At 40.3% G+C, this 18,457-nt stretch overlaps 1 long non-coding RNA gene across 1 annotated transcript in view; it reads right to left on the bottom strand.

The window, feature by feature from the left end:
* Positions 1-1,788: 1,788 nt before the first annotated feature.
* LOC308649995 overlaps positions 1,789-18,457 on the bottom strand; it is a 33,211-nt gene continuing 16,542 nt past the window's right edge. The window contains exons 3-4 of the long non-coding RNA XR_014022206.1: positions 13,353-13,513; positions 1,789-1,972 (exon numbers count right to left, since the gene is read on the bottom strand). This is a non-coding gene — a long non-coding RNA (uncharacterized lncRNA). The remainder of the gene's footprint in view (positions 1,973-13,352; positions 13,514-18,457) is intronic.

Here is an 18,457-nt window from a genome sequence, read left to right as displayed (position 1 = left end):
CTATGCAACCATGAAAAGAAAAAGATAAATGACATTCAGCTTTGTAAAGAAGAGAAGAGATACTAAGAGACACTAAGAAGCAAGAAGAATTGCAATTTCAAAATGGTAAAAAAAGTACTTTAAAAAGCATAGTTAATGTGAGACAAAGGGATATAGAGAATGATTCCAAATATGTATCAGCAATCACAATAAATGTAGATGGATGAAACTCTCCAGATAATAAACAGATAAATACATAGAGAAACAACAACTGCAAAACAAGTTCAGTATTTGCAATTTATAAAGATTAATACAAAAGAAAACAAAAGAGCTAGTAGGTATACTTATATCCAAAAATATACTTTAAGATAGAAATGATTATTAGTGACAGAAAAAGTCACTATGTAAAAAGCTAAATTCATCAGAAATATACACTCCAAAATGTGGGCATTTGATAAAATGGACTCAAACTGCAATAGATTCACAGAGAGAAACAGACACATTTACCATTATGGTATGAGGATTTAACATCTTTCAATTATTGATAGTTCAAGCACACCAAAATAAACACAAAATATCAAAAATTTAACAAAACAATCAACTATTTAGTTAAATAGATACTTATAGAATCAGAGATTTGAGGATATGTATTCATCTCTGTATTCTATGCCTACATCACTTGCAAAAATTAGACCTTATACTGTACTTTAAAGCAGATCTCAATAAATTCAAAGAACTGAAATCATATAATATGTTTTTTTGACTTCTGTACAATTAATAACAAGAATACAAATTTCAAAAACCTAGACATTTGAAAATTAAAGAAATATACTTTTGAATAATGTTTAATATAAGGAACTACATTTATTTTAATAAAAATTTACATTACTGAAAACCAGATGAAAATAGTGTACATTAAAACTCATGGGATAATGCCAAAGCAGTATTTTCAGATATATTTATGTCTTAAAAGTGTGCACCAGAAAGAAAGGCAGAAACTTGAGGAACTGAGTGTCCAACTTGAGAAGTTATAAAAATAACTCCAAAAAAATTTAAAAGCATAAAGAATGGAATAAGCAAAAATAAATAAGAAGTAAAGACAATTAGAATTGATAATTTCAAAATCAAAGTTGGTCCTTTAAGCAGATAATAAAACACATGAACTTTTGCTGAATTGATAACCAAAAATATAGAGAAGTTGCAAATAAAAATATTAAAAGTAAAAGGAACAAAATACAGAAACAGAGATGTTAAGAAAGAAAGAGGAGTATGAAAGCGTTAGAGAATAAATATGAAAATCTGTAGGAAATGATCAAATTCTAGGAAAGAATAACATCAAAGCATATATACTCAGGGAGAAATAGAAAGTTTTTATAGGTCTATTTTTATTACAGAATTTGAGCACAAGCTTGGACCCCTTCCCCAGAGACCTAGATGGTTTACAGGTGACTTTTAGTAAATTTTTAAATAATTTTTCTTCCAGTGTTACCAGCTCTTTCAGAAAATACACAAAAGAGAAGACTCTCCAAAGTATTGTCAGAGGTGTTAATAACCTTGAGACTAAAGCCAGAAGAGGACAGGAAAGTTTTAATACAATAACACTCATAAACATGGATGCAAGACCCTCCATAAAATGTTAGCAATATAAATATACATTGTAATGGCAGAGAAAATACACCCAGATCAAGTTGGGTTTGTCCCAGGAAGGCACAGTGGTTTATAAGTTTTAAAATATATAGATGTAACACAGTACCTTCTGCATCTCAAAAGACAAAGACACACCCTTTGATTAAAGTAAAAAGAGATTATAATAAACTAGGAAGGAAACTTCCTTAAGGAGTGATAAATACTGTCTACCAAAAGGCAGCTGGTATCCTTCCAATAGTGAAACGTTAGCGGCAATAATTTTAAATTCAGGAATAAAATTAGAATACCATGATCATCAGTTTTGTAGAACTCCGGGGTAGCACAGTAAGAGAATGCAGTCACAGTCCTGATAGAAAAGGAAGAAATAAAACATTATTACTGTCTGGTGATGTCGTTCAGTCTACTTTTAAAACCTCAAAAACTGTACTAAAAAATTCACTCAAATTAAGAGGTTTTATTTATTTCTTTTGCAAGATCATTGGATTTAAGATGCATATAAAATCAATTGCATTTATGTATGCCAACAATGGTTTATACAATATAATGAAAATAAGCTAGCTACTATTTCTAGTAGAATAGTTAAATAACATTTAATGTAAGAAACCACCCCCCCTCCAAATGAAGTACTAAATATCTGACAAAAGATGTGCAAATCTACAAGGAGGAAACAAACAATTTAATGTTATTAAAATACATGAAAGACTTGTATAAATGGGAAGATAACATATTTTTAGCTTAAAAGACTATTCAGTAAAGAAGCCAATTGCTTCCAATTTCCAATAGTTTTCTAAGGAGCAGGACAATGTTTCCCTACAATTTGACTGGAAGACAAAATCTCCAGGAGAGTCCAGCTAATAGAGAGGGAAGATTAGGCAGAGGAACTTGTCCTAACGGGCGTCTTATTTATTTTAGAGTCAGAGTGAGTTAAACAGTATGATATTGGCCCAAGGCACAAGAAACTGGCCCATGGAACAGAAAGAGAACCAGAAAACAACTGACACCTCTTTTGAAATGTGAAATATGCGAGAGGTGGCAGTACAGGTGACTAGAATAGAGAATCTGTTCATGAAGGCCCTGGGCTTATTTATTACATTTCATCATATTTTAAATATGAGATGCAAAACACTCAAGCCTTAAGAAAGAAAAAAATTACTGGAGGATATCTTTAAGACTTTGAAGTAGGAAAGTTTTTCAAAAAAATACATTATTAACTATGAAAGACTGATGTAATCAATGTCATTGAGATGAAGGATTTCTGTATATCAGAAGATTAAAAAAAATAAAGAAGGAAAAAGAAAAAGAAAATCATGCTTCAATCTAATGTAGATTTTGACCAAACTGTGTTATTAAAAATCAATAGATCTGAAAATACCAAGTATTGACGAGGAATTAAATACTGTGTAAGTTAGTTAAGGGGGTAAATTGTTATAATAATTTTGAAAAACAAGTAGGCATTTTCTTATGAAGTTGAGGATCTGATAAACATACTCCTCAATCCAGTAATTCCATTTCTAGTGAGCACGTGTGTGTCTACCCTAGAGAAACCTCTGCACATGTGCCCTGGAAAATAGGTACAAGTATGTTCTTAATAGTGTTATTTCTATCATTTTCTATCAGTGAAGTATGTTTAGTATTAGGTAGGAGTCAAATCATACAGTGACTTGTTGATCATATTAAAAGTTTTAGATGTCTGTTTTCCCACCTAATTCTTATTTCCTATGAGGTTGTTCAGCATCGGGACAGTTGTGAGTCAGATCATGAATCAGGTCATTGTAACTTTGTGAAACTCCTTTGCCCCCAAAGTACCCACCCTACTCCCTTTTCCCTGCCCTGTTCTTACCAGTGAAAGGCCCAACGCTCCAGCTGACTGAGTGAGATACGGTCAGGGCAGATTTCTTATTAAGAGAGGCTCATGTCACATCCCTGACATCACCCCTCCCCTTCTTGGAAGGCTGATGACTGTCACAAGGTTCATGGCTTTGATGGGTCCCTGGAGCCCTCTGATACACGTGTAGGCTTCTCCTGGCTTGTTTAGACTCAAAGCCTGGCTAAAGCAAGGGTGTGGGACCTGTCTATGGGTCTGTGCCCTGCTGAGATTATGAAACCTCTGCCTCCATTTTTCTTTCCTTAAATGATCTGTGACCATATTAGCAGACTCTACGGAGCCATTGGGATTCACACTTACTAAAGACTGCTAGGAATGTGAACCAGCAATGTCCTCAGAAGCTCATGGGGACCGACAATGGAAGACTTCACGGTCAGTTCCTCCTTCCCTGCCTCCATGCCAGGTTTAGGTCAGCTTGGCACCTGCTGTTCAGAGAGCTGGGGCCACCATGATTCATTAGAGTCCCTTACAAAACTAGGATCAGGACTTTCCCAGCTGTTGGCTAGGCTGGAAGTTAATACTGATGTGTGTGCACTTCTCAAACTAAGTGAACAAGACCAGAACTTCTTCAAAGGCAGTTGTTGTGCATGTGTACAGGCCAACTTTAACTGTGAATTACTCAGCACTTGGCAAATGCTGAAACTCATGACTGAGTTCATGGGACCCACTAGTGATAAACATGATTTAAGGAAAAGTGTTCTTTCTATCCAAAGAACTATTGAAAAACTCAGAAAGGGAACGTGAAATTCAATTCCATGAAAGGACATTTTTGCATCAAGGATACAGTTGGAGCATGTGGGTCTAATAAGGGACCCACAAACCAGGCCAGAAGTAGAGGACAGAGCAAGGTATCCAGGGGCAGCTGGGTCGTCCTATCTCAGCTCTTTTGCTAATGACCAAGTCCATCTCTATCCCATTTATGGGCCTGGGTATCCAGGAAATAGGCCTATGATGACCTGGATAGGAGTACATGTTATGGTCAGGTGGACACATCTCTGGGATGTCTGCTTCTGTGACTTTTGATAAGATTTGACTTTTGATAACATTCCTTAATGTTTCTACGCTTCACCTTTCTGTCTCTAAAATGAGGATACCACACCACAAGTCTCTGGAGAGGGAGGGCGTTATTAGGATTGTTTTTCTTCCTGAAAACAGACTTAGTACAGTGCCTGCACAAATTTGGAGTTTAATATTAGTCAGTTTACTTTTGTAGTGCCTGGGCCAGGGCACCATTCTTTGCTTCTCTTCCATGAACAGCTCATGGGGAGGCCCCCAAGGCCACAGGTTTCTATTTTCAGTTGGTCAAATCCACAGATACAGAACTCATAGATACAGAGGACCAAATATAGTTATAAATATTTAAATATAGTATAAAAGTTTTATACTTTTATATGTCTTTATATTACTAATTAGAATTTATTCATTTTAGCTCAAAAAATCATACTTTGGCATTTCTTGTAAAGTAAGTCTAGTGATGATGAATTCCCTCAGCCTTTGTCTGAGACAGTCTTTATTTGTCCTTCATGATAGCTTTGTTGGATAAAATATTCTTGGTTGATAGTATTTTTTCTAACAACACTTTCAATACATTACCTCATTCTCTCCTGGCCTGTATGATTTCTACTAAGAAAGCCACTGATAGATAGTCTATTGTACATGAAAAGTCTAATTTCTCTTGCTGCTTTCAAGATTTTTGGTCTTTGATTTTTAACAGTTTGTTTGTGACGTGTCTTGGTACAGTCCTCCTTGCACTGAATCTGTCTGAGAGCCTTTATGCTTCATATATGGATGCCCATAACACTCTCCAGATTCGAGAAGTTTTCAGTCATTATTTCTTTAAATAATGTTGTGCCTTAGTCTATTTTCTGCTGCTGTGACAGAATACCAGGGGCTGTATATTTTATATAGAAAAAAGTTTCATTTAGCTCACAGTTTTGGAGGTTGAAAATCCAAGACCGGGATTCTCATCTGTTTGGCCTCTGTTGAGGGCCTCAGCAGATTGCATAATAATGCTGGGTGGGTAGGTGTGAAAAGGATTGCATGGAAATATAGGAAGACAAAAGAATTCAGGGATCAGTCTGGCTCTTTTTTAAAAAAACGTTTTTATTTTTTAGTTGTAGTTGGACACAATGTTTATTTTATTTATTTTTATGTGGTGCTGAGGATCGTACCCAGAGCCTCACACGTGCTAGGTGAGAGCTCTACCACTGAGCCACAACCCCAGCCCAGTCTTGCTCTTTTTATATTAGACCACTCTCACAGTAACTCAGCAGGGTCCCATGAGAACTACATCAATTCTTCCAAAGGCAATGCCCCAATGAACTAATGACTTTCGCTATATTTTAAAGGCTCCATCACCTTTTTCTTGATATTGCCATAATGAGGGACAGTTTGCAGCATATAAACCCTTGGGGCACAGTCATATCCAAACAGTAGCAGTTTTCTTCCCTATATCTCTCTTAAAATCCCACAATTTGTATATTAGATCTTTTAATGATATGCCATAAATTATGTAGTTTTCTTCAGTTTTTCTTTTTCTTTTCTGATTGGATAATTTCAAATGAACTACCTTTGAGTTTATACATTCTTTCTTCTATGCGATAAAGTCTGCTGTTGATGCTGTCTACTGCGTTTTTCATTTCATTCACTGAATCACCTCCTGATTCCTGTTTGTTTCTGTTGGATTTCTATTTCTTTGTTAAAATTCTCATTTTCTTTACACATTATTTCCTGATACTTTTGACTTACGCATTTGTGTTTTCTTATAACTTGCTGAGCTGCTTTTAAGGCAGTTTTTCTTTGGTGGTGCCAGGAATTGAACCTAGGACCTCACGCATGCTAGGAAACACTGTAATACTGAGCTACATCCTCAGCCCAAGGGAATTTTTGTAAATACTTTCTTTGGAGTGGTAACTGACGATTTTTTGTGTGTGTTCCTTTGGAGGTGTCATGTTTCCTTGAATTTTTGTGTTCTTTGAAGTCTTTTCTTCCTGTCTTTGCTCACTGGCTGCAGTCTTTACTGACTGACTGGGGGAGAAACACTTCTAGCAGTCAGCTCAGGTGAGGATCCTGAAGTTCTCTCAGGATGTTTCTATGAATATGTCTGCTCCCCATCTCTCATTCCCTTTTGGAGGGGAAGTTTTTAAGACTTTGTGCCTTCTCTTAATCCTGCACAGCAGGGTGGGTGTTGTGAGCCTCTGACTTATTTTCCTAGGGTGGTGCTCTAAAGTGCTCAAGTTTGTGTGCCTTCTCTGGAGCCTGCTGAGTCAGGCCACTAGCTGTGTGTGCTCATGAGCCATCTTGCACTCATGCTTGGGGCACACATTCGGGGGTCAGGGAGTGGGGGGGGGGTTGAGGCCTGTGGAGCATTGAGGGTGTGCGTGGGCCAACTGAGTCTGCAGGTATTCTAGGCAGCTTGTGGTCTCGTCCTCAGTGGTCTGCTTGAGTTCCCACCCTAACTGCTATGAATCCCCACCTCCCTTCTCCGCTCCCAGCCTTTCCTCTGTATCCCAGGTCAGGCAAGAAAGAATTGTGTCCCTTGGGTGGCCTCCTTCATGGCTAGGGAAGCTGGGAACTCGCTCTTGTGCTCATGCACTTTCTCCTGTGTGGGACACTGTGGGCCAAAAGACACTTCGCTGTTCTGCTATGGACAAAGTGACACTGCTCCTTTTGACCCCTCCAGTGTGTTCATTCTCAGATTTTTGGTTCCAGTTGTGTGCTAGAACTTCTCTGCTGACCTCCCACAGAAGTCACGGGTGCTTGTCAGCGTCAGTGCCCCGGTGGGGAGATGACAGTGGAAAGCCCCCTTCCGACCTCTCGCTGGATCCCTCTCCCCATTTGAATTTCTCAACCAGTGTGAGAGCCGAGCACACCAGGCCCGACTGTGATCCTGAGTTGTGTGCCTTCTCTGGGACCTGCTGAGTCAGGCCTCTATCGGTGTGAGTTGTGCTTGAGCCGATTTGCATTCTGTGCCTGTCTTGGAAATGCTTTATCCCTGTAGGTTTTAAAGCCACATTCTTTATTCTAAGTTCAACTCTCTGATCTGTGCAAGAGAAAAAGACTTTGTTATTTGTAAGCTGGGAGCAGTTTCTTTGACTCCTGATCCAAGGTGAAAAGCATTCTTCAACCAGGGAAAGCACCACCCGAGGGACATACCCACTGGGCCCCCCGTGGTTGGTCAGTGGAGCCCCCGCCTACCAGCACTGGCTGTTCAGGGTTTGTTCCACCATATTTGATGGGTTAGGGCTTCAAACACTGTCTTTGAGCCCTGCACTCAGTCAGTAGCATAAAGAAGAAAGTCACCATCGGAGGGTCACCAAATCAGTGAGGTCCCCTTGGGCAGGGGCGCAGAACCTCATCTGTAACCTTATCGGGGGAGACTGGTTCACTTATCTGCAAAGCCCCTCTCCCCAGGGGAAGGGACCTCGGGTCTCAGCTGTGCTCTGACAGCGGGTCATGAGCCACGACTCTGGGTACCTTGAGTGGGAGATGGACGTGGTTCCGTGAGCTGGAGCAATGGCATCCCTTTCTCCTTACACCCTCAGCTGGCCTCCTGGGTTCCTTCTACCTTCCTTTCCCCCCGAGGGAAGCAATGCAGGGGGAATGAGGTCTGAGGACTGTGTGGGCTGAGGGTGGTGAACCCAGGCCTTCAGGTCCCTGCCTCCCTAGGTGTCCTCCTTTCCCTCCACACGGGTCCTCAGGCATCTGGGGGAGTAATGGTTAGAGGCCCATGACTTGGCCTGGGCTGTTCTGCAGAAGCTCATTCTTGTCTGCAGAATGTTTTCTCACCCAGTGAATTTTTAAGCAGGTAATGAATCACGAGGTGATGCTGTGGTGAGTGAAGGTCTCCAAACAGCACTTCCCCATTGGCAGGCACGTTCCCGCAGAGTCACGGCTCTGACTCAGCTTTCTGAAGATGAGTGCGTGGAAGTGGGTGAAAGTCAGGGAGACCAAATAGGTCAGAGCACTTTCAAAATCCTTGTCTTAAGCACCATGAAAAGGGGTCAAAAGTACTTGTGGTTTTCTCTCTACTGCTCTGAGGCCATACTGTCCCAGATAAGAAGCAGACGAGGCCTCAGCTTCAAGCCTTCCCTTGGTAACCCTGAAAGAGTTACAGGGCTTTTTGAGAGAGAGAGAGAGAGAGAGAGAGAGAGAGAGAGAGAGAGAGAGAGAGAGAGAGAGATATGCAGGGAAAAGCTGAGTGCTAGCCTTGAGAGTTCACCCATTAATTGTGAACATAAGCTTCGAGGCTTGGTAAAGACAAGCCCTTCCTTGGTGTCCCGTGGCATGTCTGTGCTCTCAGCCCTCTTACTCGCTCCTCCATTTCTTCTTGATATCATTCCTGCAGAGCAGGCTGGTGAGGGAGGCAGCGACTCTCTAGGTCACCTGAGCTTCCAATGATACCTCTGGCTAATCTGGAGCCATTTCCAGTTTGGGGGCCTTGGATCTAAGGTGTTGAGGCTACTAAAAGCCTGAGGAGGTCTCCACGAGTTCCCCCTGGAGTTGAAGTCTCCCATGGGTGCTTGAGGGACAAGTCAGGGAGAGCAATCTCCAAAGGAAATACCATGCAGCTGTGGCTCATCGGAGATGGCTACTGCGTGAGCAAGGCAGTTGGAGCAGCCAGCACCACTTCCAGAAAGTTCATGCTGGGCTCCTCCACAGCACAGGAATCATCAGAGAACAACTAATCTGAGGATCACAGGAAAGGCAAACATCATTTGCATTGAGGAAACATTCATGCAATGGAGCCTTCTGCTGAGATGGAGGGGCGCTGGGCAATGTGCATAATTTTAGGAAAGCTTGTGTGGATGATGATTTCTTGAGCAACTTGCTGAGTACTGTACATATCTTATCTCATACCCTCGCAGAAATCCTACCACATAGTAAGGCTAAAGATCCTCATTTGAAGGGTGAGAAAACTGAGGCTTAGCCGGATTAAGCATCCCCTTCTCAAGAAATGGGGTACAAGACGTGAGCCCAGGAGCACATGATTCCCATGTGGGCTCTCCAGACTGAGGGAGCAGCCCAACTTTGTGACTGCTGCAGCCTGGTCCTCAGATTCCCAAAGCCCTGCTGGGGAGTTGGTATTAGATACCCAGCAATGGCTTCCTCCCGAGGCTGGTGACCTGACCAATTTTAAAGTGTTTTCCCAGCAGCAGGGCTGCTGCTCCATCTTGCCCCTGGGCATGGTCATCATACAAATTGTTACCTGAGCCCAGAGTAGGAGTGTGTGACCGTTTAGCAAGAATGGTGCTACATATTAGAAATTAATGAATTTTTGCTTTGGTCTCTTTTCTCTTTGAGTTTTTTTTATGTTTTCTGGGTCTCATAATATGCAGTAGGTGCTCAGTGAATGTAGATGGAATGAATAAATAAATAGACTGGCTCCATCGACAGATTTGTTGAGGAACTAGAATCTTTGACAGGTTAAGGAACTTGTCCAACATCAAAAGCTAGGAAGTGATAAAGTAAAAACCCGCAGCCAGATGTCTGTGTTTCAAATTATGTTTTGATTATTATTTGATAAATTATGATGCTATTTCCATAAATTAATGATGATGAAATTCAAAAGAACAGCAATTTTACAAAATGCTAGAGATTTGCTTTTGAGAGCTTATTCTCCTTCCTTCTAAACACTGAAATTTCGAAGCAGGGTTATCTTCTCACAAGCTCAACCACCACTTAGCACATCAACAGGGCTGACTGAGCAGCTTCCAAAAATGGGGTGGGGAAGGTTCTGAAGCTCATCTGCTTTGGAGTGTCATCTGATAAGACTTCAGCAGTGACCTTGCACCACCTCTGCCCACAGTCCCAGAGCTACTCGTCCAATCTCTCAATAAACAATGAAGGCTGCAGTGCCCAACATTCACCAAATTTCTGTTCCAGACGGTGACTGTGGTGTAAATCCAGCTGGTGTTTATCACTGTTGTGTGGCCAAAGAGAGAGGGAGGGAATCAGGAGATTGGACTCCACAGGGACAGTGATGGCAGGTTCCACCAGGAGCCAGAGCTTCATCTCCTTCATCTCTTCAGTCCCAATCCTGTGTGTGAGCCTCCTTGCCACGGTGACTCTTGGTGAGCATCCGTGAGTATTTCCACAGTTTGATTGTCAAGACCTCCCATGGGGCCCTCCCTCCCCAGACTGAGTTGCTGTTGACCTCTCCTGGCTGCTTATCTGTCTTGTGACCAGTAAAGAATGGTTAAGAGCTGCCTTTGTGGTAAAGATCTGGGTTAGAAGGCCAGCTTAGTCACTGCATTTTTCTGGATAAGAAAGTGTATACTGCTATGAAAAAAATAGCCCTAACACTGGAGTGGACTAACACAGTGAAAGTTTCTCTCTCCCTTGCAGAATGCAAGCTGGCAGACCCTCTTTCAAACTGTAGCCTGCACTCCTGGAGCATGTGACTTCCCACAGCAGGGGAGGAGAGAAACGGAAGAGCCCACCGGCTCTTAACAGCCTCCGACCAGAGTTGCCACACACCACTCTGCCCATAGCTCATTGACTAGAACTAGTGAGATGCCTCTAATTCTATCAAAAAGATGTAGAACGAATGGGCATCGGTCAGTCCTAATTGCTTGCTATGGCCTTATACTAACTCTGTGGCTATGGATATAACTTGACATCTCTGAGCTTCTCATACTTGAAAACAGAGATCTTAGAGGTGTGTCATAGGACCAAATAAAGCAAAGTTAAGTCAGTTGGTAAAGATGGCGCCCAGAGTGCTTCTCTTCCGGGAGCTCAGGTCCATGACACACTGAATGGCGCATGGACCATCACCTCCAATCCCTGTGAATGGCGCGAACTTTAAATGGCGAACCTCCAATCCCTGAAGTGGCATGAACTCTAGGCCAATGAAGAAGTAGCAGCCCACTCGCCCTGCTCCTCCTCATCCTGCCATAAGCCCATAAATATCAACCCCCTGTTGGTGCTCCCTCTCTCTCTCTCTTACTCTCCCCCTCTCCTCTCTCTCTCTCTCTTCCCCCTCTCCTCTTTCTCTTACCCCCTCTCCTCCCTCTCTCCCTGTTTCCTCTTCTCTCTCTCCCCACCCCCTTCTCTTCTGCGATGGGCGCTACGGTCCTGCTAATAAAATCTTGGACAGGTAAACGGTTGTTTTGGCTTGTTGAGTTTACAGAGCTTTTCCACCATTCTTTACAATGTCAAGTTCCCCATCTGGTATAAATGCTTATAGTAAGTGCTCAGTATGCTTAAGGTATGTAGCTGTTAAGGTTATGATATCAAAGCATAAAAGTCATATTTTCTATTTCTCTGATAACCCCCACCATAATAACCAGTAAGATAGAAATAAAATAAAATTTATCATTACTTAATTTAGAAGGATTAGAGAGCATGCCCATACAAATGCATGATCCAAAATATAGAAATATGTTCTCAGTTTTTCACTTATTCATCCATCCACTGCAAACATTTTCCAATGTGTTCAGTATATTACATCTTCTATTAGGTTCAGGGGTACATGGCAAAGCCTTAATCCCAAGGATTTTAAAGGATTGTGGAGGGACAAGGAATAGTATGGTATACCACGAAGCACATTACAAGGCATGATGTGAAGAAGGTGCAAGTAAAATATGGCAGAAACACAGGTGAAGAAGATATAAGAAACCCTGAGTTAGGGAAGTAATCATCAAAGAAGAGAGGTAGTTCTTAGAGGATGGCAGAAATTCATTAAGGAAAAAAAGGGGTGGTGTCCCGGGCACTATCTACTACAAATAGTCTACTTAGTACCTACATTGGTTATCATGCCCATACGATTGCATCTGTGTCCATTAACTAGCTTATTACAAGTCATTAATGGCTTACAAAATCATTATGGGTGCTGAAGAAATAGGCCCTGTTGGGTGTTCAGGAATGTGTCCTAAAGACTCACAGTAGAACTAGCCACCAAGGAACTGCACACAGTCAGGTCTGCTGCATCTCTTGACTCCAGATCTTGCTGTGATCTGCACCAGCAAATGGAGTGCCTACTCCTTGTCAGATGACACGCAAGATAAGCAGCAGACCCTCAGGCCTCTGCCCGAGCTGGTGTAAAAAGCAAAAATCCCTGCAAATGCAATGATCTTGTTATTTTTTTAGTGCTGAGTAATATTCCATTGTGAGCAGATTATGCTAAGTGAAGTTAGCCAATCCCTAAAAAACAAATGCTGAATGTCTTCTCTGATATAAGGGAGGTGACTCAAAAAGGGGTAGGGAAGAAGAGCATGAGAAGAAAATTACCTCTAGATAGGGAAGAGAGGTGGGAGAGAAAGGGGGGGTGGAGAATGGGAATTGCATGGAAGAGGGAAGGAGACCCCCTTAGTTATACAGAATTCAGGTATGACGATGTGAGGGAAAAAAAAAGAAGTGGGTCACATTAGATTGGGTAGAGAGAAGTGATGGGAGGGGAGGGGAGAGGAAGTGGGGAAAGGAAGGACAGCAGAATAAAATAGACATCATTATTGCTGTGGGTATATATGTGACTGTATGACCAATGTGATTCTGCAACCTGTACACTCAGAAAAATGAGAAATTATATTCCATCTGATTCAAATGTAAAAAATAAATAAATAAAAAGATTTCAGCAGATAGAGGCATTTACACAGTTTTAGCAATATGGGGTGCATGACATTGTTCCTTTTTGCAAGACTTATGATTACTGCTATTTTGCAAAAAAATCTGCTGTTGCTTATAAACATGGTACACCTGGAAAGTTAATTTGTCATTCTATTGTTCAGTTTTACTAGGTAATCTTTATTAACTTAATTCATACTCTCTGATGATAAAAATAAATATTTTAATATTTACATAAAAAAAGCAAAAATCCCAAGGAACAGTCAACAGCGCTTACCAGCAGGAACAGCAGACACCTGGCCTTCTGAATCTCATGTGGAAACAACGGACTGTCCTAATCCTCAGTCACAGCGGACCCCGGATGCCAGAGAGCTGAGAAACCAGGAGCGTTCTCCAGATCCTTCAAGGTATGTTGAAGCAACGTGGAATGGAGAAGAGCTGAGAGAGAAGAGAAGGAGACGGAACCTGACTCACACACGGCCTGGGGACATGTGACTGAAGCCCTGCGTGGCACCCGGGGTGCTGTTATGCCTTAGTTTAAAGTACAACATTTAATTCAAATTTAAAAATAGACATTAGTAAACTGGAACAAAACAGGAAGTATTCACTAGATTTGTTAAATAAATTCAAGAACCATTTGTCTAAACAAAAGTTAAAAAACAAAGAACACTACTAGTAAATACATTATTTATTGGATCATTATAATTATAATGATTCATCCTACATTTAATAATGTGAGAAATTTATTGTAAAGTAGGATATTGTATGGTAAGTCATGGTATGTCTGTAGAAAAATACTCTGTAGCACTTAGAAACAATGCTTAATAAAAATATAATTGTTTATGAGAATAAATGATATATGCCAAATTAAAATATTAAGAATTAAGAGAGAGCCAGAATCAGTGACATATACCTGTAATCCCGGTGACTCAGGAGGCTGAGGTAGGAGGATTGCAAGTTTGAGAACAGTTCTGGCAACTTAGTGAGGCCCTACAACTTATGAGGCCCTGTCTCAAAATTAAAAAGTAAAAAGGACTGGGGAGTGTATCTCAGTAAAAGCACCCCCCCAAAACAAACAAAGAATCAAAAAAAGTCAAGAATAAGAAGCACACGGTTATATACAAATGGCTTATGTATATTTTGGATGTCTTTCTTTAGAATTGACTCTTTTACTATTATGAAATATCCTTTCTTATTATTATGAATACTCCTTGTTTTTTTTTCTTTTTTTGGTGGGGGCAGGTACTAGAGATTGAACTGAGGGGCACTTAACCACTGAGGCACATCCCAAGCCCTATTTTTATTTACAGGGTCTCACTGAGTTACTTAGCACCTCACTTTTGCTGAGGCTGGCTCTGAACTCATGATCCTCCTGCCTCATCCTCCTGAGCCATTGGGATTAAGGTGTGAGCATCATGCCAGGCTAATACTCTTTGCTTTTGTTTTTTTTAAATATTTTTTATAGTACATGGACACAATACCTTTAACCTTTATTTTATTTTTATGTGGTGCTGAGGATCAAACCCATGCCCCACATGTGCTAGGCAAGCACTCCACCAACTAAGCTATAGCCCCAGCCCTAACAATCCTTGCTTTAAAGTCAATTTTACTTAACCTCAATACAGGTATTATACCAGCTTTTATATGCTCATCATTTCCTTGACCTATTTTCACATCCATTTTTTCTTCAACCTATTTGTAACTTTTTAATTAAAATATGTCTTTTACATACCAGACCTAAAACTATACTACAGAGCAATAGTTACAAAAACAGCATGGTATTGGCACCAAAATAGACTGGTAGACCAGTGGTGCAGAATAGAGGACACAGAGACTAACTCACATAATTACAATTATCTTATATTAGACAAAGGTACCAAAAACATACATTGGAGAAAAGATAGCCTCTTCAACAAATGGTGCTAGGAAAATTGGAAATCCACATGTAACAAAATGAAATTAAACCCCTGTCTCTCATCATACACAAAACTCAAATCAAAGTAGATCAAGGACTTAGGAATTAAACCAGAGACACTGCGTCTATTAGAAGAAAAAGTAGGATCAAATCTCCATCATATTGGATTAGGCCCCAACTTCCTGAATAAGACTCCTATAGCACAAGAATTAATATCAAGAATCAATAAGTGGGATGGATTCAAACTAAAAAGCTTCTTCTCAGCAAAAGAAACAATCAGTGAGGTGAATAGAGAGCCTACAATTTGGGAACAAATTTTTACCACATGCACATCAGATAGAATATTAATCTCTAGGGATATAAAAACTCAAAAATCTTAACACCAAAATAAATAAATAAATTGCCCAATCAATAAATGGGTCAAGGACCTGAACAGACACTTCTCAGAAGACAATATACAAACAATCAACAACTATATTGAAAAATGTTCAACATCTCTAGCAATTAGAGAAATGAAAATCAAAACTACTCTAAGATTTCATCTCACTCCAGTCAGAATGGCAGCTATTGAGAATACAAACAACAGTTAAGTGTTGGTGAGGATGTGGGGAAAAAGGCACACTCATACTTTGCTGGTGGGACTGCAAATTGCTTCAGTCAATATGGAAAGCAGTATGGAGATTCTTTGGAAATCTGGGAATGGAACCACCTTTTGACCCAGCTATCCCACTCCTCAGTCTATGCCCAAAGGACTTAAAACAGCATACTACAGGGACACAGCCACATCGATGTTTATAGCAGCACAATTCACAATAGCTAAACTATGGAACCAACCTAGATGCCCCTCAATAGATGAATGGATAAAGAACATGTGGTGTATATACACAATGGAATATTATTCAGCATTAAAAGAGAATTAAATCATGGCATTTGCAGGTAAATGGATGGAGTTGGAGAATATAATGCTAAGTGGAGTTAGCCAACCCCAAAAAACCAAATGCTAAATGTTTTCTCTGATATAAGGAGGCTGATTCATAATGTGGTTGGGGGGACACGGGAGGATTAGATGAACTCTAGATAGGGCATAGGGGAGGGAGGGGAAGGAGGGAGCCTAGGGGTAGGAAAGATGGCGGAATGTGATGGTCATCATCACCCTAAGTACAGGTATGAAGACACGAATGGTGTGACTCTACTTTGTGAACAACCAGAGATGAAAAATTGTGCTCTATATGTGTAATATGAACTGTAATGCATTCTGCTGTCACATATAACAAATTTTTTTAAATGTAAAAAAAAAATATGTCTTTTACACAGAGAATTGGATTTTGCCTTAAAATCTAGCCTGACAATCTCTCTTTTAATGGGCCTGGTTTAGTCCTTTTATATTTAATGTGATTATTGAGTGTATTTCTTATCATTTATACTGTTGTCTATTCCTCCATTCCATTTTTTGTTGCCTTCTTTTGTGTCAATAAAGTTTTATTTTGAGTCAATAAACGAATTCATTTTGCTTCTTATTGGATTTTTACCTCTCTTTTTAAAAACCATTTTCAAATGGTGGTTCTAAAGATTACAAGATGAATTCTCAATTTATGATTATGTTAGCTTCTGCATTCCTGTTACAAAAATACTGACAAGAACAATTTAGAGGAGGGAAAGATTAAATGGGGATCGTAGTTTCAGAGGTCTCTGTCCATTCGTGGCCGACTTCATTCCTCTGGGCCCAAGGTGCCGGGGCACATCACAGGCGGAGAACCCAGTAGGGGACAGCTGGGTGTGGTGGGGTGAGGGAGCACAGAGAGAAGGGAAGGGCCCCCAGGAAAAGGAAATCTTCCAGGGCACCACCCCAGTGGCCATCTCCTCCAGCCACACCCCACCTGCCCACAGTCACCACCCAGACAGTCACCACCCAGACCAGGGCTGATCAGGCACAGCTGCCACAGGGCGACCACCTCACTCCTCAGCATTCCTGCAGAAACACAGGGGATCCTCAGGACACCTCGTATCAAGACCATGGCAATAACAGTCTACTAATTTTGTACCACTTTATTCTTCACATTTCACAAATATGAGAATAGTACAGCTTTCCATCTTTCCCTTTGAGCTACTGTATCAGCCATTTATTTTATATATGTCATAAACCCCATCTTCCAATGCTATTAGTTTTGCTTTATTATTTGTCTTTTATGAAACTTAAAAGGAAAAAAAAACTTGTTTTTTTTAAAAAATCTGCTCCTGTATTCTTGTGCTCTTTTTCTTATAATCTGAGTTTTCATCTGGTATAATGTCCTGTCATTTATTAATTATTGTAATGAAGTTCTGCTGGCAATGAATTATCTCAAATTTCATTTACCTAAAACTCTCTCTGTCTCTCTCTCTCTCTCTCTCTCACACACACACACACACACACACACTCAACAGACTTCAGAGCTTTAACGAGAACACTACCTTCTGGGTTAAATTGTTTCTGAGGAGAAGTCAGTCTTCTTTAGAATTGTTCCTCTGAATCCAATGGGTAATTTTTCTTTTCTACTTATAAGGTTTTTGTTTTGTTTTTATCTTTGCTTTTCTGAAGTTTAACTATGATCTTCCTTGTCATGGTTTTATTTTTATCACATAAATTCTAAACTTCTTGGCTCTGTAGATTGACTTTTTAAATCCAAATTTGGGAAAATTTTGATCATTATTCCTTTATTATTATTTTTCTCCTCCCCCATTCTTACTCTCCTCTTTTTCTAGGACATGAACACATGTATTAGGACACTTGATCTCCCTCAGGCTGCTGAGGTTCTATTCATCTCCCCCCAACCCCTGCTCTGATCTCCAAACTGGAAAACACTTTTTGGATCTCTCATTGAGTTCACTGACCACTTTTTCTTCCATCTCTAATCTGATTATTCAAATCGTTTTTCCACTGTAAATTTTGTTTTTCTCATTTCTCAAATTTCTATTTGGTTATTTTATATACCTTTCATTTCTCTGCAGAGATTCCCTACCTTCTTGCTCATTAAAAGCAAATTTTCCTTTCTTTTTGAACATATTTATAGTAGTCATTTTAAAGTTAATGTGTATACATTATAACATCTGGCTCTTCTCATAGACTATTTCTATTGGCTATATTTTTCCTTGATCTTGGGTCAAAAATTTCTGCTTCATATATCTAAAAATCTTAGTTAATATGCTGGGCATGGTAGACAATATTGCATAAGTAGTTCTTAATTTTTGGAACAGTTCTTATTCCTAAGGGGTCGCCTTTCTGGCGTTCTAGCTGGATACCTGGGGTATAACTGAAGCTCTCCATTCTGGGCAGGCTGGAATTCACTGTCTTTCAGAGTGTCCATCTCCAGGATCTGTTACTCTCTCAACCCCATGGAGAGAAGCAGACTCTCTTCAGGGCATCTTAGAACAACATCAAGTCCTCAGCCAGGCCACCCAGAAGCCTTCTCCAGACCTCTCCTCTCCACACT

The sequence above is a fragment of the Spermophilus citellus genome (assembly GCF_964194105.1).
Source record: "Spermophilus citellus genome assembly, chromosome: 5".
In the NCBI taxonomy this organism is placed as follows: Eukaryota; Metazoa; Chordata; class Mammalia; order Rodentia; family Sciuridae; genus Spermophilus; species Spermophilus citellus.
The sequence above is the reverse complement of the archived record's forward strand: the minus strand, read 5'-3'. Positions and strand labels throughout refer to the sequence as shown.